The sequence below is a fragment of the Mustelus asterias genome, chromosome 24, assembly GCF_964213995.1.
Source record: "Mustelus asterias chromosome 24, sMusAst1.hap1.1, whole genome shotgun sequence".
NCBI classification, from domain to species: domain Eukaryota; kingdom Metazoa; phylum Chordata; class Chondrichthyes; order Carcharhiniformes; family Triakidae; genus Mustelus; species Mustelus asterias.
Window position 1 is genome coordinate 20219239 of NC_135824.1, and position 27763 is coordinate 20247001.

The 27763-nt window shown below is 45.5% G+C and overlaps 1 protein-coding gene across 2 annotated transcripts in view; it reads left to right on the forward strand.

The window, feature by feature from the left end:
- The window catches only part of atp8b4 (ATPase phospholipid transporting 8B4), a 363747-nt gene that overhangs the window by 35043 nt on the left and 300941 nt on the right, over window positions 1-27763 (forward strand). The window contains exon 3 of one of the 2 annotated variants that reach the window (XM_078241378.1): window positions 4448-4567. The exons of the other annotated variant lie outside the window; for it this stretch is intronic. The gene's annotated coding sequence lies outside the window, so the exon portion shown is untranslated. The remainder of the gene's footprint in view (window positions 1-4447; window positions 4568-27763) is intronic. 2 annotated transcript variants of the gene reach the window in all.

Consider the following 27763-nt stretch of genomic DNA (forward strand, 5'->3'; position numbering starts at 1 on the left):
TGTTAGGGGGAAGTTTTTCACACAGAGGGTGATGGGCGAGTGGAATCGGCTGCCGTCAGTAGTGGTGGAGGCAAACTCAATAGGGTCTTTTAAGAGACTCCTGGATGAGTACATGGGACTTAATAGGATGGAGGGTTATAGGTAGGCCTAAAAGGTAGGGATATGTTCGGCACAACTTGTGGGGCCGAAGGGCCTGTTTTGTGCTGTAGTTTTTCTATGTTTCTATGTTTCTAATGTTAGGAGTTGTGGGTTTTACACAAAGAAAAAACTTGATTTTTGCAAATGGAGATTCAAGCAAGCACTCAACAGGTTTTATTGAAGAGCTGCTCTTTGCTCTACACAGAATACAAAGAACAAAGAACAGTACAGCACAGGAAACAGGCCCTTCGGCCCTCCAAGCCTGTGCCGCTCCTTGGTCCAACTAGACCAATCGTTTGTATCCCTCCATTCCCAGGCTGCTCATGTGACTATCCAGGTAAGTCTTAAACGATGTCAGCGTGCCTGCCTCCACCACCCTACTTGGCAGCGCATTCCAGGCCCCCACAACACTGAAAGTAGAACAGCAGCCTGAGCGCACACCCTAATGACATCACCAGGTCATAGAAATCATCATAGAAACCCTACAGTATGGAAAGAGGCCATTCGGCCCATCGAGTCTGCACCGACCACAATCCCACCCAGGCCCTACCCCCATATCCCTACATATTTCACCCACTAATCCCTCTTACCAATGCATCTCAGGACACTAAGGGGCAATTTTAGCATGGCCAATCAACCTAACTCGCACATCTTTGGATCAGTTCTTAAAGTAACCTTCAACTCTTTTAAATATACAACATCACTCCATCTTTACTTCTGTGGTCATGATGATACAATGTTATACATAGGATCAGTAAATCTCTGGACACAGTACTATGCGTCATTAATCTTTATAGACAGTCATACACATGTTGCTGCAATTATACAGGGTCTTGGTGAAGCCATACCTAAAGTATCGTGTGCAGTTTTGGTCTTCTTTTCTGAGGAAGGATGTTCTTGCTCTCGAGGGAGTGCAGCGAAGGTTTACCAGGCTGATTCCGGGGATGGCGGGAAGGATGTGTGAGGAGAGATTGACTAGGTTAGGACTGTTTTTGCTGGAGTTCAGATGAATGAAAAGAGATCTCATAGAGGCTTATAAAATTCGAATATGACTGGACAGGGTAGATGCAGGGAGGATATTCCCGATGGTGGGGGAGTCCAGAACCAGGGGTCACAGTCTGAGGATTCAGGGTAGACCACCCAAAGAGTGGTGAGCCTGTGGAATTCATTACCACGGGAAGTAGTTGATGCCAAAACAGTGAATGTATTCAAGAGGCGGTTAGATATAGCACTTGGGGCGAATGGGATCAAAGGTTTGGGGAAAAGGCAGGATTAGGCTATTGAGTTGGATGATTAGCCATGATCATAATGAATGGCAGAGCAGGCTCGAAGGGCCAAATGGCCTCCTCCTGCTCCTAGCGTCTATGTTTCTATGTCAATAAGAAAGTCGACCAGGAGGACATTTATTCCTCTTTGGTTGTTTATGACATTCTGGAATTTGGCTATCCTTAACCCTAGAGGTATGATTTGGAACTTCAGTAGACACTTCTTCTCTTGGAACTAATCATTCTCCCTCAGTATAGTAGCATAAAAACAATCATCAGGCAACTCAGGTTCAACTAAGTCTTCCGTAGTAATATCCATCACACTTGGGACTAAAGAAGTTTGGACTTCTGGAGATGATTCTGAGAAATCATTTTGAGATGGTAACAATTGGTCAGCTTGGCACCGCCAAACTAGTTCATCTTCGGTTTGAACCGTGGAAGAGGTTGGACTTGTTTTTGCTCAAACTGTGGCTGGCACCCTCTTGTGTCCATTTATTTCTTCAAATAGATGAGGACAACACTGATGTGAGTTTTCAAAAATGGTTTTCTTTTATTGAACAGTACTTAAAAGGATTAACATGACAGAATTGAAAAGAAAAATCAAACTTGTAGACTGGCTTCTAAGCAAGCCAGTCCCTGTACTGAACTTGAACGCACTGAACTGGATCTCAAAAACTAACTGAAAACACACACGCTAAAACCAAAAATATATTTCAATTCTTATCTCGTTATTGGAAATGTTTTTCGCAGTCTGTCTCCGTCTTAGAAAAACAATCCTTGCAGCTGCTGTTATGAAAAACCTTTTTGCCTGCATTGTGCACCCTTCAGGAATGCAGTGAATTTCTAGCTAACCGTTAGCCTTCTGATTCTACATGTAGTCAAGTTAGCAGTCAATTGTCCAGCTAAGCAGGGTGGGTTGCATAGGCAGAAATATCTTAAAATGAAGTCTTTGCAGAGACTGGAGCAAACAGGGGTAAGCAAAAACAAGATCTCTCACCCATTTCTCACTTGTGGCATAATTACCTGCTAACACTTCATCTCCTTATTGAAATGAGTGTTGTTTTGCCCTCACTTCTCGTCTGGCAACTTGAGATTGTTGTTGATGCTCTACTATTCCTGATGTTTATGGAGGTGCTAACAAATCAAACATAGTTCTCAACTTTCTCGTTAAGAATAGTAATGTAGGTGAACTTTGGGTAGTCGCATGAGTAGTGTTTCTGTGAATGGACAAAAATCTATTCATATGAGATGATAATGAACCTTGCTCTTTTGAAGCTTTTAAAGAATGTTTCAAGGATTGTATGAATCTTTCAGCTAATTCATTAGTTGATGGATGATACAGTGCAGATTTTATATGTTGAATACCATTTACTTTGAGATAATCCTCAAACTCTTGTGAATTAAACTGTGAACCATTATCGTCAACAATCTGTTCTGGCTTACCAAATCTTGAAAAATTTCATCCAAGTTTTTCAGTGGTTTGTTCCGATGTAGCAGATCTCATGATAACATCTGGCCACTGTAAAAGTAGGCCATTCCCAAGGCTGTAAGGGAGACAACGGTGGTTATTTCTTTTTTGTGCACGGGATTGGCACTGTCCCACTTTTTTCTTCTATCTGCACATCCTGACCCGGCCACCAAAAATTAGTATATGCTAACTCCTTCATCCGGACTATCCCAGTACATCCTTCGCGTAGTTGTTCAAGAACTCTCCAAGGTATGATCATTTGGATTCCCCGCAATAGACACCCACCTTGGATGGTCAATTCCAGCTTTCTTGACACACATTGTTTCAAATCAGCAAGTCATTGTAAGTTTTGGTTCTTGGTTTTGCTGGATGAACCAAATTCCACAGCAAATTGTAAGTTTTACATCCTATTGTACTGAGAAAAACTGGTACAAACTCATGGCAATGCTATTCGTTTGTAGGAAGTACTCTCAGCATAGGAATTCCATGATACATTTTCTTCATTCAAGGTATCCATGAATCTTAATAGACCCACCATTTCTCTTGCAGACACTAGCAACTCGAGACTGTACAGTATATATATTGTCTTCCCAGGGCTCCCCTTTTTAATCTGGAGACTGTTGACTTGATGTATTTTTTTTCAAATGACTCCAGCTGTACAGCAAAACATTCCTTTTTCAATATGCCAGCTCCTGCCTGGAATCTCATACTAATGAAATCACCATCAAATCCGGTGATCCGCTCTTAAAGCAACCTGCAACCCCTTTCGATATATATATTTGCCAATGTACTGTAATAATGAAATATAATACAGTTTCCTGTCATTGACCCAATGCAACCCCTTAAGCAACCAAAATTACCTTTTCAAGATAAAAAAAACTGACATTGGCTGCTGACATTCTCTTGTTTTGACTTCTGTACGCTGTTGGGCAACTGGACAGGGAGATGGGTATCTAGTTTAAATTTTGGTCTCATCAGTTAAGGTGGTGCTGAACTGCCTTCTTGAACTGCTGCAGTCCATTTCATGTAGGTCCATCCCCAATGCTGTTAGAGTTCCAAGAAGTTCACCCTTTTTGACATCTCAGTTTACTATATCTACTGGTTCCCCTTTATCTACCCTCCTAGTTACATCCTCAAAAGGCTCTAATAAATGGTATCAAACACAATTTCCCTTTTGCAAAATCACATTGACTTTCTGGTCACACAGTGATGTTCCAAGTGCATTATTAAGACATCCTTTACAATAGATTCTGGACTTTTCCCAATGATTGATATCAGGTTAATTGATCAATCCCTGTTTTCTGGCTCCAGCCATTCTTCAATCGCAATGTTACATTTGCTAATTTCTGATAAGCTGGGACCGTTCTAGAGTCCAGGAAATTTTGGAAAATCATAATCAGTCTATCCGCTATTTCTGCAGCTACTTCTTTCGCGACCCTGGGGAACACCTGCAGCAAAGTCCTGGGGCTGATATGATTGTATTTGATGAAAACCAACCATCTTCCTTTGTGCTAGGTATGATTCCAAACCTATGGAAACATTTCCTCCCATTCTCATTTGTTTCCATTTTACAAAGGCTCCTTGATGTCGTTCGGTCAGATGCTGCCTTGGGGCTGAGAGCAGTCACGCTCACCTGACTCTGGAATTCAGCTTATTGGGAGTGTTTCACGTGGAGCTCAAACTGACCATAGGATTGGTGAGTAAATGCCATGTGCTAACACTGACAATGACCTCCTTCATTACTTTGCTGATAATTGATTGAGAATGTGACAAAGGAAAAGCAAAATACACAGGCGCTGCAAATCTGAAATGAAAACTAAGAGCGCTGGAAAAACTCAGCGGGCAGAGATTTCCCGCGGGAATTGTAGCAGGCAGGGGCAGACCATACAAAGGTCCGCTGAGCTCAGTGGGAATTTCCAGCCTTGGGGTGAGTGCGGCCAGAAAATCCCACTCAGCTGGTCTGACAGCATCTATGGAGAGAGAGAAACGATTCGAACCCAATATGACTATACTTCAGAACTGAAGAGAGATAGAAAAGGGGCATTTGTATAGAACAAAAGAGAGGATCAGGGATAGATTAGAGGGAGGAAAGGTTAAATAGCAATGATGTTGTGGAACAAAAGGCAAAAGGAGCAGTAATAGGTGTGTTCTCTCAATTCTTCCACCATCCCCTCCCTCCTGGAACCACGATGGGGGTCCCTTTGTCCTCACCTAATACCCCGACTGGCCTCTATTCAAAGGATCATCCTGCTCCATTTCCGTCACCTTCACCATGATGTTACCACCAAACACGTAGAATCATAAAATCTACGGCAAGAAGACAGGTCCTTCAGCCCAAACTGGTCCATACCGACCAAAATGCTCATCTAAGCTAACCCCATTTGCCTGCATTTGGCCCATATCCCTCTAAACCTTTCCTATCCATGTATCTGTCCAAATGTTGTCAATGTTCCTGCCTCAACCACTTCCTCCGGCAGCTCATTCCACACACGTACCACCCTCTGTGTAAAAAAAAAGTTGCTCCTCAGGTTCCCATTAATTCTTTCCCCTCTTAACTTAAACCTATGCCCTCTAGTTCTCGATTTCCCAACCCTTGGAAAAAGACTGAGTCTATCCAAGCCTTATCCATGCCTCTCATGATCTTATACACCTCTATAAGTTCACTCCTCAGTCTCCTTTTTCCCAAAGAAAAAGTCCTACTCTCTCCAATCTCTCCCGAAAACTCAGTCCCTTGAGTCCTGGCAACATCCTTGTAAATCTCTTCTGTGCTCTCTCCAGTTTAATAACATCTTTCCCGTAGCAAGGCGAGCAAAACTGAACACAATACTCCAGGTGCGGCCCCACCAACGTCCCCTCATCTTCACTTCAACACCACTCTTCTTCCCTCCCCTCTCCTGTCAGCATTCTGAAGGGCCCGTTCACTCTGCAAATTCCGGGTTCACTCCAATACCTCATCCCTTTCCCACACTACCTTCCCATGCAATTGCAGGGGGCGTAACACCTGCCCTTTCAGATCATAAAATTCCTACAGTGCAGGAGGAGGGCATTTGGCCCATCGGGTCTGCACCGACTCTGACAGAGCATCTCACCCAGGCCCTTTCCCCGTAATCCCACATATTTACCCCGCTAATCCCCCTGAGACTAAGGGGCAATTTAGCATGGCCAAGCAACCTAACCTGCACACCTTTGGACTGTGGGAGGAAACCAGAGCACCCGGAGGAAACCCACGCAGACATGAGGAGAAAGTGCAAACTCCACACAGACAGCGACCCGAAGCACGGTTTCGGGACGAGCGAGGCCATAAAATCCCACCCATTATGTTTGCCCCGGTGTACTAATGGGCATAAAATAAATCACAAGATAGGTTTGAGTACTTCAATACTGGGAGCTGTTTATTGAAGGTGTGCACTCATTCACACAGTCAGGTCCAAGACGGCCAAACAGGGTCCCACACTGGGCAGAGCGAATAGCCCAGGGGTCACCTGATCCATTCTCTTAAAGGGGCAGTCCACACCCCAACATACAATATATAGACACATACATCACAGAAGTGTTGTCTAACGGTTTACTAATTTAATAAAATAAATGTAATTACAACTTTTAAAAAAGGCTATCAACCCCAATAATCTGCAGGTATTTCTGTGTTTAATGTGACTAATGACCCAAGATGTTTTTTGAAGGGGTAAGTAACCAAGAAGGTCGATGAGGGCAGTGCAGTTGGCGTTGTCTATCTAGACTTTAGCAAGGCCTTTGACAGGTTACCTCATGGTAGGTTGTTGCATAAAGTTAAATCTCACAAGATCCAGGGTGAGGTAGCCAATTGGGTACAAAATTGGCTTGTTGACAGAAGACAGAGGGTGGTTGTAGAGGGTTCTTTCCCGAACTGGAGACCTGTGACCAGCGGTGTGCTCCAGGGATCGGTGCTGGGTCCACAGTCTGAAAGACGTGCTGGTTAGGTGCATTGGCCATGCTACATTCTCCCTCCATGTACCCGAACAGGCGCTGGAGTGTGGTGACGAGGGATTTTTCACAGTAACTTCGTTGCAGCGTTAATGCTAAATTGCCACTTAGTGTCCCAGGATGCGTAGGTTAGAGGGATTAGCGGGGTAAATATGTAGGATTACGGGGATAGGGTCTGGGTGGGATTGTTGTCGGTACAGCCTTGATGGGCCGAATGGCCACCTCCTGCACTGTTGGGATTCTATGGTTTGTATGAACAGTGTCTTTGTATTTAAAAGACGTGCCAAATGTCAGTGCTTTCTGCTCATACGGCCTGGAGCACAGTGATGATGTTCAACTGCAAAGGTGAAGCTGTGGGTTTTTAAGATTGTTATTCAAAAATACCATGTGGAGAAGTGGTCCAAATATTTGCAACTGAACTTGACCAGAGAAGCTAACTGCTGAGGGAAGTTGTGTTAAACATTGTGTGCAAACCTCTTGTGAGAATCCAGAATTTGGGACTTTTAGCCGGTCTACAAATTTTCTCATCCCTCCTGTGATGACGGCTGCTTTTGGCGGGACTGGCAAATCTCATCCTCGGTGTAGGAAACTTGAATTTCAGCCAAGCTTTAAAGGAGGATTGCAGGAATAATTTTGAACCAAACCGGGAAAAATTTACTCTGAAGCTAAAGATTCATAGAATATCATAGAATCCCTACAGTGCAGAAGGAGGCCAGTCGGCCCACCTAGTCTGTACCGACCGCAAACCCACTCAGGCCCTATTCCCGTAACCCCTTATACTTACCCTGCACTACTTACCCCTAACACTAGGGTTAATTTAACACGGCCAATCAACCTAGTCCACACATCTTTGGACTGGTATCGTGTCTAGATGAATCTAGGCCTGTTATCACATGTTTTTAAAAAAATTATCGTTTTGGAACCATGAGTAAGATGTTTATCCTACAGGCCCGCTTTCCAAATTTTTTCCTTTCACATTTCACCAACAACTGCAAAGTGCCATATTTACACCCCTGCAAGTCACGTTTTTTTTAAACAGGTAAAGAACTGAGTTGAGCATCGCTTTCTCGGACATGGCTCAAAGTTTGATATGTGCGCTCATGTTCAGGGGTGGCTGATCTTGTGCCTTGAGCAATGAGCCTGCACAAAGCTACTGAAGATAGTCAGGGATTATCACTGTGCCGTTACTATTGTAGATATATCAAACTGAAGTTATTGGCTGGGAGTTTACTGTCCCGCCCGCCACGGGAATCGGGGTGGGCGAGGGGCGGAGCATGAGAAGGTCCGTTGACCTTGGGATTTTACGGTTTTGGGACGAGCGAGGCCATAAAATCCCACCCATTATGTTTGCCCCGGTGTACTAACGGGCATAAAAAATCACAAGATAGGTTTGAGTACTTCAATACTGGGACTGTTTATTGAAGGTGTGCACTCATTCACACAGTCAGGTCCAAGATGGCCAAACAGGGTCCCACACTGGGCAGAGCGAAGAGCCCAGGGGTCACCTGACCCATTCTCTTAAAGGGGCAGTCCACACCCCAACATACAATATATAGACACATACATCACAGAAGTGTCGTCTTAACGGTTTACTAATTTAATAAAATAAATGTAATTACAACTTTTAAAAAAGGCTATCAACCCCAATAATCTGCAGGTATTTCTGTGTTTAATGTGATTAATGACCCAAGGTGTTTTTTGAAGGGGTAAGTAACCAAGAAGGTAGATGAGGGCAGTGCAGTTGGCGTTGTCTATCTGGACTTTAGCAAGGCCTTTGACAGGTTACCTCATGGTAGGCTGTTGCATAAAGTTAAATCTCACAAGATCCAGGGTGAGGCAGCCAATTGGGCACAAAATTGGCTTGTTGACAGAAGACAGAGGGTGGTTGTAGAGGGTTCTTTCCCGAACTGGACACCTGTGACCAGCGGTGTGCTTCAGGGATCGGTGCTGGGTCCACAGTCTGAAAGACGTGCTGGTTAGGTGCATTGGCCATGCTAAATTCTCCCTCAGTGTACCCGAACAGGCGCCGGAGTGTGGTGACGAGGGATTTTTCACAGTAACGTCATTGCAGCGTTAATGTAAGCCTACTTGTGACACGAATAAAATAAAAAAAACTTATTTGTCATTTATATTAATGATCTGGATGAGAATTTAGGCGGTAAGTTTGCAGATGACACCAAGATTGATGGCATAGTGGACAGTGAAGAGGGTTATCTAGGATTGCAACAAAATCTTGAGCAATTGGGCCCGTGGGCTGACGAATGGCAGATGGAATTTAATTTAGAAATAAATGCGAGCTGATGCATTTTGGTAGACTGAAGGAGGGCAGGACTTACTCAGTTAATGGTAGGGCATTGGGGAGAGTTATAGAACAAAGAGACCTAGGGGTGCAGGTTCATAGCTTCTTGAAAGTGGAGTCACAGGTGGACAGGGTGGTGGAGAAGGCATTCGGCATACTTGGTTTCATTTGTCAGAACATTGAATACAGGAGTTGGAACGTCTTGTTGAAGTTGTACAAGACATTGGTAAGGCCACACTTGGAATACTGTGTGCAGTTCTGGTCACCCTATTATAGAAAGGATATTATTAAACTAGAAAGAGTGCAGAAAAGATTTACTAGGATGCTCCCGGGACTTGATGGTTTGAGTTATAAGGAGAGGCTGGATAGACTGGGACTTTTTTTCCCTGGAATGTAGGAGGCTTAGGGGTGATCTTATAGAGGTCTATAAAATAATGAGGGGCATAGATAAGGTAGATAGCCAGCATCTTTTCCCAAAGGTAGGGGAGTCTAAAACTAGAGGGCATAGGTTTAAGGGGAGAGGGACACAAGGGTCCAGAGGGGCAATTTTTTTCACAGAGGGTGGTGAGTGTCTGGAACAAGCTGCCGAGGCAGTAGTAGAGGCAGGTACAATTTTGTCTTTTTAAAATCATTTAGACAATTACATGGGTAAGATGGGTACAGAGGGATATGGACCAAACGTGGGCAATTGGGACTAGCTTAATGGTAAAAACTGGGCGGCATAGACAAGTTGGGCCGAAGGGCCTGTTTCCATGCTGTGAAACCTCTATGACTCTATGATTAGGAAATTAGTGATTGGTCCAACCAATGGAGGTTTTTATACAGAAGGAAATGAGCGCAGGGTTTCAGCAGGGATACTCATTAAATTAAATTCCCTGCACTATTGAACTGCTGACCATTTGAATCTGTAGCAATGCAATATTATAAAGTTGCCGATTCGAAAGAGATTTCTGGAGGGAAGCTGGTTACTTGCCCTTTCACTGGGGTTTGCTGACAATGGGAAGTGAAGAATGAGGAACTTGTAAATGAGCAATCATCTTATCATGGGACCTAATTCATAGACACCAGCCATAAGGAGCCTTTTGGCTGATTCTAAACATGCCTTTTCCATAGAATGTTTGAGCAACCTGAGTGTTTTGATAAACATAACTGTTAAAGTTCAGCGCAATCTGGAGGAGCAACACCTCATCTTCCAATTCGGCACGTTACAGCCTTCAGGACTCAAGATTGGGCTCAACAACTTTGGACCGTGACCTTTCTCCTCCATCTGAACCCCCTTTTTTAAAATACATTTTTATCTCCATGCAGTCGAGAGTACAAGGCATCCAATATTGACTCGGGCAGGAAGCAAAGGCTGATGGTCCATTAACGTTTTTATGACTGGTAGGCTATTTCCAATGGGGTTCCACAGGGCTCAGCATTGGATCCCTTGTTTATGTGGCACAGAGCAATGATTTGACTTGAATTATAGGGAGCATGTTTAAGTAATTGGCCATGTGGTTGATGATGTGGATGAAAGCTGTCAGTGGAATGGTTTGTTGAACTAAAAAGTGGCAAATAATGGAATTCAATCCAAAGAAGTGTGAGGTAATGCATATAGAATTCTTACAGTGCAGGAGAAAGCCATTTGACCCATCGAGCCTGCACCGACCACAATCAGGCCCTATTACCGTAACCCCACCTATTTACCCTGCCAATCCCCCGACACTAAGGGACAATTTAGCATGGCCAATCAACCTAACCCACACATCTTTGAAGTGTGGGAGGAAACCACAGCACCGGGAGGAAACCCACGTTGACACGGTGAGAACGAGCTAACTCCACACAGACAGTCACCCAAAGAACAAAGAACAATACAGCACAGGAACAGGCCCTTCGGCCCTCCAAGCCTGCGCCGCTCATGTGCCCAACTAGACCATTCATTTGTATCCCTCTATTCCCAGTCTGTTCTTGTGGCTATCTAGATAAGTCTTAAACGATCCCAGCGTGTCCGCCTCAATCACCTTGCTTGGCAGTGCATTCCAGGCCCCCACCAACCTCTGTGTAAAATACGTCCCCCTGATATCTGTGTTGAACCTTGCCCCCCTCACCTTGAACCTGTGACCCCTTGTGTTCGTCACCTCCAACCTGGGAAAAAGCTTCCCATTGTTCACCCTATCTATGCCCTTCATAATTTTATACACCTCTATTAGGTCGCCCCTCATCCTCCGTCTTTCCAGGGAGAACATCCCCAGTTTACCCAATCTCTCCTCATAGCTAAGACCCTCCATACTAGGCAACATCCTGGTAAACCTTTTCTGTACTCTCTCCAAAGCCTCCACGTCCTTCTGGTAGTGTGGCGACCAGAACTGGATGCTGTATTCCAAATGTGGCCTAACCAACATTCTATACAGCCGCAACATCATATGCCAACTTTTATATTCTATGCCCCGTCCAATAAAGGCAAGCATGCCATATGCCTTCTTGACCAACCTCTCCACCTGTGCTGCCACCTTTAAGGATCTGTGGACTTGTACACCCAGGGCCCTCTGTGTGTCTATACTCCTGATGATTCTGCCATTTATTGTATAGTTCCCCCTTACATTAGATCTACCGAAATGCATCACTTTGCATTTATCTGGATTAAATTCCATCTGCCATTTCTCCGCCCAATGTTCCAGCCTATTTTTATCCTGCTGTATTCTCTGACAATGTTCATCACTATCCGCAACTCCAGCAATCTTCGTGTCGTCCACAAACTTACTGATCACACCAGCTACATCTTCCTCCAAATCATTTATATATGCAGAGGTCCCAGTACAGAACCCTGCGGAACTCCACTAGGCACAGACCTCCAACCGGAAAAAGACCCTTCCACTGCTACCCTCTGTCTTCTATGGCTAAGCCAGTTCTCCACCCATCTAGCTAGCTCACCTTTTATCTCGTGAGATTTAACCTTTTGCACCAGCCTGCCATGAGGGACCTTGTCAAACGCTTTACTAAAATCTATATAGACGACATCCACGGCTCTTCCCTCGTCAATCGTTTTTGTCAGCTCCTCAAAAAACTCAACCAAATTTGTGAGGCATGACCTCCCTCGTACAAAACCATGCTGTCTATCGCTAATGAGATTATTCAGTTCTAAATGCGCATATATCCTATCTCTAAGAATCTTCTCCAACAATTTCCCTACCACGGATGTCAAGCTCACCGGCCTATAATTACCCGGGTTATCCTTGCTACACTTCTTAAATAACAGGACCACATTTGCTATCCTCCAATCCTCTGGGACCTCACCTGTGTCCAGCGAAGAGACAAAGATTTCTGTTAGAGGCCCAGCAATTTCATCTCTTGCCTCCTGAGGAGTCTAGGATAGATGCCATCCGGCCCTGGGGATTTGTCTGTCTTAATGTTTCCTAAAAAACCTAACACTTCCTCCCTTGTAATTGAGATTTTTTCTAACGGGTCAACACATCTCTCTGAGACACTACCAGTCAATATGTCCCTCTCCTTTGTGAATACTGATGCAAAGTATTTGTTTAGGATCTCACATACTTCCTTTGGTTCTAAGCATAATTCCCCTCCTTTGTCCCTGAGACGTCCGATTCTTTCCCTAACAACCCTCTTGTTCCTAACGTATGGATAAAATGCCTTAGGATTCTCCTTAATCCTGTCTGCCAAGGACATTTCGTGACCCCTTTTTGCCCTTCTAACTCCCTGTTTGAGTTCTTGTCTACTTTCTCTGTATTCCTCCAGTGCTCCATCTGTTTTTAGCTGCCTGGACCTCACGTATGCCTCTTTTTTCTTTTTGATTACACCCACAATTTCACTGGTTATCCACAGCTCTCGAATCCTACCTTTCCTATCCTTCCTCTTTACAGGCACATGCCTGTCCTGCAGTCCTATCAACTGCTCCTTAAAAGACTCCCACGTGCCAGATGTGGATTTACCCTCGAACAGCCTCTCCCAATCAACAGCAACCAAATCCTGCCTAATCTGGCTCTGGTTAGCCTTCCCCCAATTCAGTACCTTACCCATAGGACAACACTCATCTTTGTCCATTACTATCCTAAAGTTTACAGAATTGTGGTCACTATTTGCCACATGTTCCCCCACTGAAACTTTGATGACCTGACCGGGCTCATTCCCCAGTACTAGGTCCAGTATAGCCCCCTCTCTAGTTGGACTGTCAAAATATTGTTCCAAAGAACCTTCCTGTATGCATTTTATAAATTCTTCCCCGTCCAGGCCCCCAGCCCTAAGCGATTTCCAGTCTATACAAGGGAGATTAAGGTCTCCCACTACAACAACCCTATTTTTTCTGCACCTGTCCAGAATCTCCTTACATATCCGTTCCTCAACTTCCCGTGGGCTGTTGGGAGACCTGTAGTATACCCCCAGCATAGTGACCGCGCCCTTCCTGTTTCTGAGCTGCACCCACAGTGACTCGTTACCTGACCCCTCCAAATTGTCCACCCTCTGTACCGCTGTAATATGCCCCCTAACCAGCATTGCTACTCCCCCACCTCTCCTAGCCCCTCCTCTGTCTCACCTAAAACACTTACACCCCGGAATATTCAGCTGCCAGTTCTGTCCTTTTAACCAAGTCTCCGTCACTGCAACCACATCCAAGTTCCGCGCAAGCATTAAGGCTCTAAGCTCGTCTGTATTTTTAAAAAATACTTTTCCAATTCAATCAAATCAAGTCCAATTCAGAGTCTCAACAGGTCGAGACATCTCCGATCCAGGCCGGCAAGACAGGTCAAGCGACCAAATTACCCTGTCCTGGGTCTGATCTACATGAGCCAAGCTGATTGGAGGAGGGGGAGGTTTCCTCCTCCAAGGCTTGATCTCATTTGCATCTTAGCCAAAAGGCCGAGATGCCACTTTTAAAAATTGCTTCATATGAAACATATGAAGCTTAAATGTGACCCAATGACCTCAACCAAGTGCAGCATCCTCTTCATACTACACTTGATCTTAGCCAAAAGGCCAAGAAGCTCGTCTGTATTGCCCGTGACGCTCCTTGTATTGAAGCAGATGCACTCCAGACCTCCAGGCCCACTGAGGTCATCCTCCCCCAGAATGCTCTTCCTCTTAGATAGCCTTGTCTTTGCCCCAACCTTGGCCCCAGCCTCTATGATTATTGACCTATTGTTCTGATCCCCACTCCCCTGCCACATTAGCTTAAACCCACCCGAACCACAGTAGGAAAACTCCCAGCTAGGATATTCGTGCCCCTCCAGTTTAGGTGTAACCCATCCTTCTTGTGATGGGTTCCCAGTGATCCACGAATTTGAAACCCTCCCTCCTGCACCAGTCCTTTAGCCACGCGTTCAGCTGTACAATCTCCCTGTTCCTAGCCTCACTAGCTTGTGGCACTGGGAGTAGTCCAGAGATCGCTACCCTAGAGGCCCTGCTTTTCAGCCTACTACCCAACTCCCTGAATTGCTCTCTCAGGACCTCCCTGCTCTTTCTGCCTATGTCATTTGCACCAATGTGGACAATGACGTCTGTCTGGTTACCCGCCCCTTTTAGGATGCTTCCTACCCGCTCAGAGACACCCAGGATCCTGGCACCAGGGAGGCAGACTACCATCCTGGAGTCTCGTTCGCGCCCACAGAACCACCTGTCTGTGCCTCTAACTGTTGCACCCCCCACTACTATTGCTCTCACAGCCCCCCTCTTTCCCTTCTGAGCCACACAGCCCGACTCCGTGCCAGTGACCCGGTCACCGTGGCTTACCCCTGGAGGGTCATCCCCCCCCACAGTATCCAAAACGGTATACTTATTCTGGAGGGGGACAACCACAGGGGATCCCATCACTGACTGCTCTCTCCCCTCCTCTCTCCTGTCTGTCACCCATCCCTTACTGTTAAGGGGGACAACCACCGGGGTACTCTCTGGTACGTGACCTTTACCCTTCCTAACCATGACCCACGTGTCTTCCTCCCGTGGCCCTGGTGTGACGACCTGCCTGTAGCTTCTCTCTGTTAACCTCTCATTTTCCCTGACTAGACTAAGGTCATCGAGGCGCAGCTCCAGTTCACTAACGCGGTCTCTCAGGAGCTGCAGTTCGACGCACCTGGCACAGATATGGACTTCCGGGAGGCTGGGCGACTCCATGAACTCCCACATCCGACATCAACAGCAACAAACTGGCCTCCCACTCATAGTTACCCCTTTCTTTAAATTACTCGAAGAACGAAGAACAGAACCTACCCTGCCTCTGCCTGTTTATGCCGAAGCCCATTGAGCCAAAGCCCTCCAGCTCTCACTCTGCTCCCTGCTCACTCCGCTGCCCGCTGGATAGTGCGGCCTGCTTTTAAACCTCCCGCGCACTTATTGAAAAAAAAACTACACAGTCCTTTCCCAGGTCACCCCGCGCCCGACCTACTTCCGTTTTTCCCTCACACTCCAGACCGGAATTGAACTTGGGCCCCTGGCGCTGTGAGGCAGCAGTGCTAACAATGCCGCCCTACAAAGAGGGCAAACAAGGCAAGGGAATACACAATAAAATGGTGGGATAACGAAGTGGAGAGGAACAGAGCGATCTTGGAATCCATGTCCGCTGATCTGGAATGTACAGGAACAGGTAGATAAGGTGGTTTAGAAGGTCTAGGGATACATTCTTTTATGGTCAAGGCATAGAGGATAAGAACAGGGAGGCTATGCTGGAACACTAGTTAAAACTAGATGAAACATTAGTTAGGCCACGGCTAGAGTATTGCGTACAATTGGTAGGTCACCGCATTATAGGAAGGATGTGATTGCACGAGAGAAAGGGTGGAGGAGGTTTACAAGAATGTTGCAAGAATATAGATTGTTTTGCTATGAAGAAAGACTTGTTTGGTTAACTTTGTGTTTTTGGGACTGAGCTGGGGAGATTTAAATTGAGGTGCACAACATTGAGGAACCGAGATCTGGTGGATAGGATGGACCTATTTCTGTGAGAGGGGAAGGCCTATTACCGGTGGTTGGGTTTGAGGAGAATTATTTTCATGAGGTTGGTGGAGGTTCTGGAACTCATTGTCTGAAAGAGTGATAAAAAGCAAAAACCCTCATGTTCAAAAAATACTTGGAACTGCCCTTGAAATGCAATAACCAACAGGATTATGGAGCTAAAAAGTGGGATTAAACCAGAACACTCTTCTGTGCCTGGCACAGAGATGATGGGCTGAATGGTGGTCTGAGATGTGAATTTTCTATGCTTGAAAACTGCAACATCTTTAACTTCTTACAAGGTAATTGACCTGAAATGTTAACTCTCTTTCTCCACACTTGCTGCCAGGTGTAACTACTAGCATTTTTATTTATTTCACTCAACCATCCATAGTATTCTGCTATCAAACTGGACTAGCCATATCAATATCATGGCTACAAGATCTTCCATCGTAAAGTCAGAAATAGGGATGTTCGCATTTGAGTGCACAATGTTCAGCACCATTTGCAACTCCTCGGATACTGCAGCAGTCCACGTCCAAATAGAATAAGATCTGAACAATATCCAGACGTGTTCACGCCACACAAGTGCCAGACAATGACCATCTCCAACAAGAGAGGATCTAACCATTGCTCATTGACACTTAATGGCATTGCCGTAGCTGAATCCCCCACGATTAAAATCCTGGGGATTACTATTGACCAGAAACTGAACTACACTAGCCATATAAATAAATACTGTGGCTACAAGTCAAAGGCTAGGAATCCTGCGGAAAGTAAAGCACCTCCTGAGCCCCCCCCCCCCCCCAAAAAAAAGCCTATCCACCATTTGTTGCAGGGGTGTGATGGAATACTCTCCACTTGCCTGGATGAGTGTAGCTCCAACAACACTCAAGAAGCTCGACATCATCCAGGACAAAGCAGCCTGCTTGATTGTTACCCCATTCGCAAACATTCAATCCCTCCACCACCAACGAACGGTGGCAGCAGTGTGTACCAACTATAGGATGCACTGCAGGAACTCACCAAAGTTCCCTAGGCAGCACCTTCCAAACCCATGACCACTACCACCTAGATCAGTGGTTCTCATGCCTTGAATACGCCCCAAGTTTGCCATGAAAAGAAGATTTAAAATGATTCAAAATTCATGTAAGTAAACTAAATTAACCTTTGTCTTCAGCTCTTATCGAATCTTAGGCCTCCTGCACATGCGCCGGTTAGGAAAGAGCCACACATGCGCAGTTTAGATTTTTTATGTTGGTCGGGCCCATGCGGATGACCAACGGGACTTGGAGCTGAAGACAAAAGTCCCATGCACCCACAGTAAAAGTGAAAACTCAAAAAGGCCCATACCCTGGGCAAAAGACCCTTCTCCCAGACCCTGGGAGAAGCGAGAGACACAGGGAGAGGTTAAAAATGCAGTTCCCAGAAAAGGAAGAAGACAAGAAAATAGGAGGTGTGTTCAATTTTTTTTAATAGTAGAATTGTGCAATGACGTATAAACGGTTGGGAACGACTGGTCTGGAAGTACAAGGGCCACAGATACCTGGGAACACCACCACCACCTGGAGATTCCCCTCCAAGTCACTCACCGTCCTGACTTGGAAATACATTACAGTTCCTTCACTGTCACTGGGTCAAAATGCTGGAATACCCTCTCTAACAGCACTATGGATGTGCCTACACCTCAGGGACTGGAGCAATCCAAGAAGGCAGCTCACGGTCACGTTCTAAAGGGCAATTGGGGATGGGCAATAAATGCTGGCCTAGCCAGTGATGCCCACATCCTGTAAATGAATTGTTACAAAAGATCAGAGGCTCAGAATCACCTCCTGATTCCCAAAGCCTGCCCAATATCTGCAAGGCACAAGTCAGGAGTGTGATGGAATATTCTGCACTTGCCTGGATGGGTGCAGCTCCAACAACACTCAGTGAGCTCGACATCATCCAGGAAAATGCATCTCGCTTGATTGGCACTCCTGCCACAAACATTCACTCCCACCACTATCTATGTACATTGGCAGCAGTGTGTACCATCTACAAGATGCAGCAACTCATCCAAGCTCCTTAGGCAGCACCTTCCAAACCCATGACCACTACCAGCGAGAAGGACAAGGGTATCAGATACATGGGAACATCACCACCTGGAAATTCCCCTCCAAGCGACACACCATCCTGACTTGACCATCCCTTCACTGTTGCTGGGTCAAAATCCTGAAACTCTCTCCCTAACAGCACTGTAAGGACTCCTACACAACAGGGACCCTAGTGGTTCAAGAAGGCAGCTCACCACCACTTTCTTGAGGGCAATTCAGGGTGGACAAGAAGTGCTGGCCTAGTCAATGATGGCCACATCCCAAGAATCAATGAAATAAAACGTATTGTCTATACTGGTTGAAGAATCAACTATCTGGTATACATTGAATGTTTTTATACATTAAATGTTTTGAAGATAAATCAAATTTTTTATCAATGTATGTACTTGTAGGTTGAAATAGATGATTAAGTTTATTTATTAGTGTCACAAGTAGACTTACATTAACACTGCAATGAAGTTACTGTGTAAACATTCTCCTAAATACTGAAAGGGAAGAGGATCCCAAAGAGAGACTAACCTTAAAGTGGAGTTTAATTGGTTTGTCTTTTCATTTTTAACATCACGCTGACACAGTTTCGCTTTTGCAGTGATACAAAACTGGAAGTCAATTAGGTCAGCAATTTGGTGTAGCACTCAGATGGAAGGGAAATTGCCCTGGGAGTGAGATGCTTTTTTTTCCTGATTTGTGGTACCACTCTTCTCTTCTCTTGGTTTGAATGTGGACAAGGAATGAAGTGAGTACACTGTGTTTGCATTCGACATGTAGGAAAGAGTGCTGTGCAAAGTGCTGTTGGTTGAACCAGTAGCCCTAAATGTTCAGCAAAAGATTGTTCCTTTAGTTTTCGAGGCTTGCTTTGTAGTATGGTGTGGGTGTGTGTGTATACATCACACTAAAAACATGTGGGAGTATCGCCATGCTGACAGGGGGATATGCATGCAGTAGGTCTGGAATTACTTGAGAGAAACAATTCCAGGACTCGGAGCATCAGCTGAACCGGATTCTGTGCAATGCCCGTGCACTTGAGGCTGAACTGGTTTTTGACCAGCGTGCCACTTAACTGGAGCGTTGCATTTTCAAAGCTTTGTTTAAGTAGTTGGAGCTTGGGCGACGCTTTGCAACCACCTTGACTCAGCTTTACATATTTTTAAGAATGTTGTTTGTTGTGTAAAAATTAATAAGGAGGGCTGCCTCAGCAGGTGAGCTGTTGATTAGGGAACCCTTCATAATTCGAATTTCTGCCGACGTTGTACGGGAGTTTGTTTTGGGAATGCCAGCTCGGAATTAATTCTTGACTAGCAACCATCATGGTAACACCTTTTGTGTTGCCTGGCTGTTATTTATTTCAGAACTGTCAAATTGAATTTGAAGTCTTGCGTACGCTAGCCCATTGGAGGTGTTCCAAAATCTCCCTTTATTTTCGCTGCCTGCTTGAATATTGCTAAGGAAACATCCTTCTGAACATTAAGCACACAACCAATTTTCCAATGTCTGATTGATTTACAAAATGCTGTATCTTTCCTATGGATGTGAGCTAGTTTAATGCGGAAATTCTGTCCCCAGGTCAGAATGGTGGTGATTATTAGACACCTAGAGGGAACAGAGGAAATCCTCTGTCTACTGTTTTGCATTAATGCAAATTTGTCAACATGTCTGGAATTACTTTGACGTGCACCGACTGTTGTTGTGGCGACAGCCTTTTTGCAGATAAATCACAAATGTCAGGCATGTGTGCATGTGTAACAGCTGGAAATGCCGGTAACTGGACAACCGCAATATGCCAATATTTGACTCATATTTAATAGCTTTTCTGAAAATAACTCTAAGCTGGAAACGATTAGCGTCCATTTTCTGTGTTGTCATGTTGCAGTGCTTGAAATGGCAACATCTTTATCATTCCCATCCCACTCACTCACTGTACAGCTCTTACAATAAATTAAAACTGCTACTGTTACTCACACATGCACCTCGTTGCATTGGGGATCTTTACTCCCAATTGATTAATCGCAAACAAGTGACAAATTCAGAATTATCTGACACCCCCCCTCCCCCTGCCCCAAGCCACCTTGAATTGGTTAAACTAGCAGTTTTGATGGTCAACATTTGATTTGACTTGCTCCTTGTAAAACATAGCATTGCAATGCATGGTGGCACAGTGGTTAGTACTGCTGCCTCACAGCGCCAGGGACCCGGGTTCGATTCCCGGCTTGGGTCACTGTCTGTGTGGAGTTCGCACATTCTCCCCATGTCTGCGTGGGTTTCCTCCAGGTGCTTCGGTTTCCTCCTACAATCCAGAGGTGTGCGGGTTTTGGTAGATTGACCACTCTAAATTGCGCCTTCGTGCAGGGGGATTAGCCGGGTAAATATGTGGGGTAATGGGGATAGAGCCTGGGTGGGATTGTTGTTGGTGCAGGCTCGATGAGCCGAATGGCCTCCTTCTGTACTATAATTCTATTCTACTCTAAAATGTTGCTCTGTGGATTTCTGCACATGGTTATACATATTCACAATGACAAGATATGGGGCAGAATAATACACTTCCAAATCTGGAGCGTTCCCGGAGCTGTACAATGGGCATGATGTAGTTGGGCAGGGTTCCGGACATCATTGCACCAGTTTGATATAATACGGCAGGCAGGTGGGCTGAAAAGTCGGAACTCCATCTGCATTATGTAAATGTCAATTAAGGCCATTAATGACCCAATTGACTGCAATAATATATAATACGCCTTTAAAGTCAGGTTCACGCCATGTGTGGTCCTCATTCTTTTTAAGGGGCAGCTTGTTAGGGCAGGTCTGAGTCTCAGCTTAGCAGTCAGTAGATCTGATCCTGCTGGGAATTGCTATTCGGTATGAGGTCGGATATAAAACTAATACAAGACCACGAGGTTAGTGGCAGTAAACTACAGGAACTGTTTATTAAGATGTCTATCTCCTAGCACAGTCAGCACAAAACTGCCTAGGCAAGCTCCACCCAGGGTGGAGCTTGAGACCCAGGTCAGCTGACCTGTCCTCTTAAAGGGGCATGTCCCAACTTGGATAACAATAGCTTATTTGAATGAGTATAACTCCATTTTAAAATCAGATGAGTTGGAGGCCTTTTCTCAACTGTGGGGTACACTGTTGAGGGTTATATTTTGATCCTAGCCACCTCTGAGGGCTGTAAAGATCTGAGGGAGATGAGCATCATGGTCTCACTTCTCCTGGGAAGATGTCTGACAGTGCACTTGTTAACAATTTCAGATTGTTTAATGGCAAGCTGCCTATTTGTTATTAGCTGAGTGCGTGCCAGCTGGGCTGCTGTGCTCATTCTGCCACCCACCCGTCCTACAACCAAAGCTTTAAATGTACAATGGCAGCATCAAAGATAGCTATATCCTTTTTCAATCATGATGCCTTTGAGGTCTAGCCAAATTCTGCATTCAGGAGTGTGCTCTGTAGCACTCTGACACAACCTGAGGCCTAACTCACCTCGGCTGTCCTCATTATGTCATTGAGCCTTTCCCGGTATTGGCACCATTTCCCTTCTCACCAGCCCAACACATCTGACCTCCTCAGTCACCTCCTCCCAGGTTTCACATCTCTGGGTTGGCTCCCTCTTCTTATGGCGGTGGGGGGGGAGGAGATACTCTGCGACCAACATGGACAGCTGGTGTCTGTGGAGGAGGACTCTGAAGGAGGGTTCAAATCACAGAATGACTGCTAAATCTTGTGAGCAACTAGAAATAGCATTTGTGACAGTGAGATTTCCCCCCCCCCCCCCCCCCCTCACCAATGACACCTCTATCTGGGAGTGAAACTGATTTACATAAATTTGAATATGTTATCATATATTACTGATGCTTCTGGGGGGGTTGGGGGGGGGGGTGTGGCGACAGAATTGAATCACCCCGATGTTTGCCCAGATCTCCATGGGAGTCCCAATGTTGGGGGTTGAAGGTCCCAATCTCCTTGTGGGGGGCCCTGATCTCAGTGAAGGGGGCTTAAATTTAAACTTTGGGATCAGGCCCCCCCTTCCCAATTTCAGAATCCTGGTTTCGCTGGCGTGTTTAGGCCACGCCCCTCCAGCTGGCTGTATGATCCTCGCCAGCACTCTGAAATTGCACAGAGTGGCGTTAAATCAGGCGAAAGATGTCTGTGAAGCCGGGAGCTTCACACAGCTTTTCCTGCCTGATCCAGCACTCTGTGCACCTTGGCGAAGATTGCACCCAATTCAATAATTGTGCAGATAGTCTCAATTATGAGACTCATTGTAGCAATAGGCCAGTTCCAAGGAATGTGTTTGTTAAAAAATGTCAGTACTCTGGTGTTAATCAACACCAGATCGGAGCCAGCGTATTCACCTGATGAAGGGGCAGCGCTCCGAAAGCTCGTGATTCCAAATAAACCTGTTGGACTTTAACCTGGTGTTGTGAGACTTCTTACTGTGCTCACTCCAGTCCAATGCCGGCATCTCCACATTGTGAGTAAAAGAAACGCTTGTACTTGTACTTTCATGACCACAGGGCATCCCAAAGCCAATGAAGTCCTTTTGAAATGTACATCCCATTGTCAGTCAACAACAGATTGTGCAGTAGGTACAGGTGTATACAGTAGAAATCATAGAAACCCTACAGTGCAGAAGGAGGCCATTCGGCCCATCGAGTCTGCACCGACCACAATCCCACCCAGGCCCTACCCCCACATATTTACCCGCTAATCCCTCTAACCTACGCATCTTCAGACTCTAAGGGGCAATTTTTAACCTGGCCAATCAACCTAACCCGCACATCTTTGGACTGTGGGAGGAAACCGGAGCACCCGGAGGAAACCCACGCAGACACGAGGAGAATGTGCAAACTCCACACAGACAGTGACCCGAGCCAGGAATCGAACCCGGGACCCTGGAGCTGTGAAGCAGCAGTGCTAACCACTGTGCTACCGTGCCGCCCAGTAGGTGCAGATGTGTGCGTAAGACCATATGACATAGGAGCAGAATTAGGCCACTCGGCCCATCGAGCCTGCTCTGCCATTCAATCATGGCTGATATTTTTCTCATACCCATTCCCCTGCCTTTTCCCCATAACCCCTGATCCCCTTATTAATCAAGAACCTATCTATCTCGGTCTTAAAGACACTCAGTGACCTGGCCTCCATAGCCTTCTGCGGCAAAGAATTCCACAGACTGTGCAGTAGGTACAGATGTGTGCAGTATGTCTGTGTATTTAGCAATTTAATGGGAGCAAGAAGAGGTTGAATCTCTACTGATTTTGATCCCTGCTGTGACCACAAAGGGACGTGCTGGAAGCCCGAATCCCCTGTGGCTCAGTAGTGAGAATCCTGGTCTGCGATTGTCTGATTCTTTTGCATTTGAATTTCTCCATATATGGCACCGAGCTGCAGAGGCCAGAACTAACAACGAGCAGGTTAATGAGGGAGCGTGGTTTAGTCACTGATAATTAAGTTTTTAGAGATGAGTATTGAAATGCAGCTGTGACTAAGGTGTGATCCTGGCTTAGATAGTCATCCAGACTCTTTCAGCATCTTGCAGGTTATTGTCTGGCTGGCAATTCCGCTGGGCCATGTGTGTTGAGCTTTGCCGAGGTTGGTTTTTGGCAGCCGATGGTTCATTAGTTCAGTTATTTAAATGGATTTGAGCAAATGTTCAGACCAGGAGCTGGAGATAATCTTTGTGCACCAGCTGCCAACACTCCAGTGGTGAGCGGTCATGAGGGTTTGGTGATATTTGTTTTCTTGAGAAGTTGCCTTTCCTGCATCTTTTGAGCAGTTGTCACGAGCTGTTTGCTCAAGCACAGTTTAGATACGAATACAAAAAATAAACAGCTGGATCTTTTAAAGCAGAGAGCCATGAATATGCACGGTGGCTCAGTGGTTAGCACCGCCGCCTCACAGCGCCAGGGACCTGGGTTCAATTCCCAGCTTGGGTCACCGTCTGTGGAGTCTGCACATTCTCCCCGTGTCTGCATGGGTTTCCTCCCACAGTCCAAAAGACGCGCTGGTTAGGTGCATTGGCCATGCTAAATTCTCCCTCAGTGTACCCAAACAGACACCGGAGTGTGGCGACTAGGGATTTTCACAGTAACTTCATTGCGGTGTTAATGTAAGCCTACTTGTGACATTAATAAATAAACTTAAACTTAAATATGCTCACGGGAGAATGATAATGGCTTTGCAAGTCCTTGATGCAAGTTAGAAACTGGAGTGGGTTCAATGGCATTTATTTGATGCATAGATGATGTGATTGATTTTGTCCCAGTGTTTTGTCCTCTGCAAAAGTTAAAGTAAAAGTTTATTTATTAGTCACAAGTAAGGCTTACATTAACACTGCAATGAAGTTACTGTGCAATTCCCCTAGTCGCCACACTCCAGCGCCTGTTTGGGTCAGTGCACCTAACCAGCACGTCTTTCAGAATGTGGGAGGAAACCGGAGCACCTGGAGGAAACCCACGCAGACACGGGGAGAATGTGCAAACTCCGCTCAGACAGTGACCCAAGCCGGGAATCAAACCCAGGGTTCCTGGCGCTGTGAGGCAGCAATGCTAACCACTGTGCCACCGTGCTGCCCACCGGTGAATATGTAAAATGTAATAGTTCATTGGCAAAGAACAGAATCTGCACGTTTCCCCCATGTCTGCGTGGGTTTCCTCCGGGTGCTCCAGTTTCCTCCCACAGTCCGAAAGATGTGCTAGTTAGATGCATTGGCCATGCTAAATTCTCCCTCGATGTACCCGAACAGGCGCCGGAGTGTGGCGATGAGGGGATTTTCACAGTAACTTCATTGCAGTGTTAATGTAAGACTACTTGTGACCAATACCTAAATACGATCCATCATTAAGAATTTTTAAAAATTAGTACATGGGATGTGGGCATCGCTGGCAACATTTGTTGCCCATCCCTGAAGCTATTTAAGAATCAACCACATTGATGTGACTCTGGAGTCACATGTAGGCCAGACCAGGTACGGATGGCAGCTTTCCTTCCTAATGGGCATTAGTGAACGAGATGGGTTTTTAATAACAATCAGCAATGGTTCCATGGTCATCATTAGACTTTCAATTCCAGATTTTTATTGAATTCAAATCTCGCCATCTGCCGGGGTGAGATTCGAACCCAGATCCCCAGAGTATTACCCTGGGTCACTGACAATACCACTACGCCACCGCCTCCCCGTTGATACCATGGGCCGGGATTTCCTGGCCCCATCATGGTAGCTCCCACCACGAGAAATTCAGCGACCCAGCCGAAAACCTATTGACTTTCAGAAGGACCGGATGACCCCAGTAGTGAGCGGAGCCGGGTTTCCTTTCATTTTGTAATGAAACCACTTTGATTTAGCGCTGAGCAGCTCAAAAAAATGCTGCATTCCTACATCGCGACATTGAAATGATTGATTTTTGTCAGTTTGATTTTAAGGCAATTTGCTGACTGGATTGCAACTGAGATGATTCCAAAGCTTTCCAACCATCCACTGGGCAATGCTTTCCGTAAACCGTTGTTGCATTCAGCAATGGCAGCGTTTGTCCAAAAGTTGATCTTTGATTCCTTTTGATGGACGGACCTATTGTTTACTTCGATGGGAGAGCAAAACCCAAAATCGAGGAAACAACTCGATCAACTCGTTGAACTTTTCTGTACCCTCCCCAAAACCTCCACATCCTTCTGGTCGCCACACTACCAGAAGGATGTGGAGGCTTTGGAGACGCTACAGAAAAGATTTACCAGGATGTTGCCTGGTGTGGAGGGCATTAGCTATGAGGAGAGGTTGGAGAAACTTGGATTGTTCTCACTAGAACGACGGAGGTTGAGGGGAGACCTGATGGAAGTCTACAAGATTATGAGAGGCATGGACAGAGTGGATAGTCAGAAGCTTTTCCCCAAGGTGGAAGAGTCAATTACTAGGGGGGCATAGATTTAAGGTGCGAGGGGCAAGGTTTAAAGGAGATGTACGAGGCAAGGTTTTTACACAGAGGGTTGTGGGTGCCTGGAACTCGCTGCCGGGGGAGGTAGTGGAAGCAGATATGACAGTGAGTTTTAAGGGGCGTCTGGAGAAATACATGAATAGGATGGGAATGGAGGGACGTGGTCCCATGAAGAGTAGGGGGTTTTAGTTCAGTCGGGCAGCATGGTCGGTGCAGGCTTGGGGGGCCGAAGGGCCTGTTCCTGTGCTGTAATTTTCTTTGTCCTTTTTTGTCCTTTGTTCTTTGACCCATATTAACTTTGAGAATTTGAGTTTATACTTGCCTCAGGACAGAATGTTTGTGCAGGTCTAGGATTTTCGCCGATTCCTCTCACTCAGTATTTCTAATAATCAAATCTCGGACTATTCTATGGAGCTATGGTGTATATCTCTGCCCTACTTGGGAACAAAGTTTACCAACTTCCTCCAATGCTTGAATCTTGTGTCTCAATGTTACAGTTTAAAGATACTGTCCAGAGATTTACCATCCCGCCCATCATGGGAATCACAGTGGGTTAGGGGTGGACAATGGAAGGTCCGTTGACCTCGGGTGGGATTTTATGGTTTCAGGACAAGTGAGGCTGTAAACTCCTGCCCTCTGGGTTTATATTCCTGGCCACTAGGACTTAATCTTTGCCTTTTGATTGGCTGATCTTCGATCTCCAAAATATTTGTTTGAATATTGTCAGATCCTGTGGTGAAAATTCCTCTGTAAAACTGTGGTAGGTTGAGGTGGATTTAAACCCTGGTCCAATCCCACTTATTTAAAAGATCTTGGCATAGGATGTGCACTTCCTGTATCTCTCCCTTCCTGCTGTCCCAGCTTTGTGTCAACATTGACCATTGTAATTGGAGTGGGAAATGTTGATGCAGCAATGTTGATCTCGGTGCCACACTGAAGTTGCAGACTCTGTCAATTGGTGGATGTGGGGAATGAGTTATTAAAGTCTCTCTGGTAGTATCGTTGACAATGAGATATGCTAATATATGACATGGATGATGATTGTCCCACTGATGCTGGCCAGTATGTGTTAGACTCTTGAGAGAGAGAGGTTGGTATCATGCCTAAGGGATATGTACCTACTGTGTAATCTTTTGAGACATAGTACTAACAAAATGACTGTTAAGCAGATACCTGAGAGTGTCTATAATCGGTCTTGAAACCAAGTCCCAGGCCTAAAGTCCAACTTGAAGTTATCTCAGAACATTGCCCAACTTGGTTGTCACATGTATATGTGCGTACAAGTGCGTGCGTATGTACGAGTGTGTGTGCGTGCATGTGTATATGTGTGCGCGCGCGCAGATGGATGCATGTGTGCGTGTGCACATACGTGTACACAGGTACATGTGTGTATATGTACTTGTACGCTGGTGTTATGTGTATTTACATTGTCTCAGTGGCCTGTTGGACATTTCTCTAGAGATTGAAACATTTTCATTCTGAATTACCCCTGTAACCTGTTCCTGGCCTTACTCACAGTCCATGAATTCCAAAACAGATATACTTTTAAAAGAATGAAACCACATAACTTGATTTTCTGTTGGAGCAATGGATGTTTATTACTCAAAACCATGTGGATAAAGCCAAAAGTCATTTGCTATTATAATTTAAATTTTCCTTGTCCCATGTTAGGATGAGATGTACCCCAGGCTACTGAG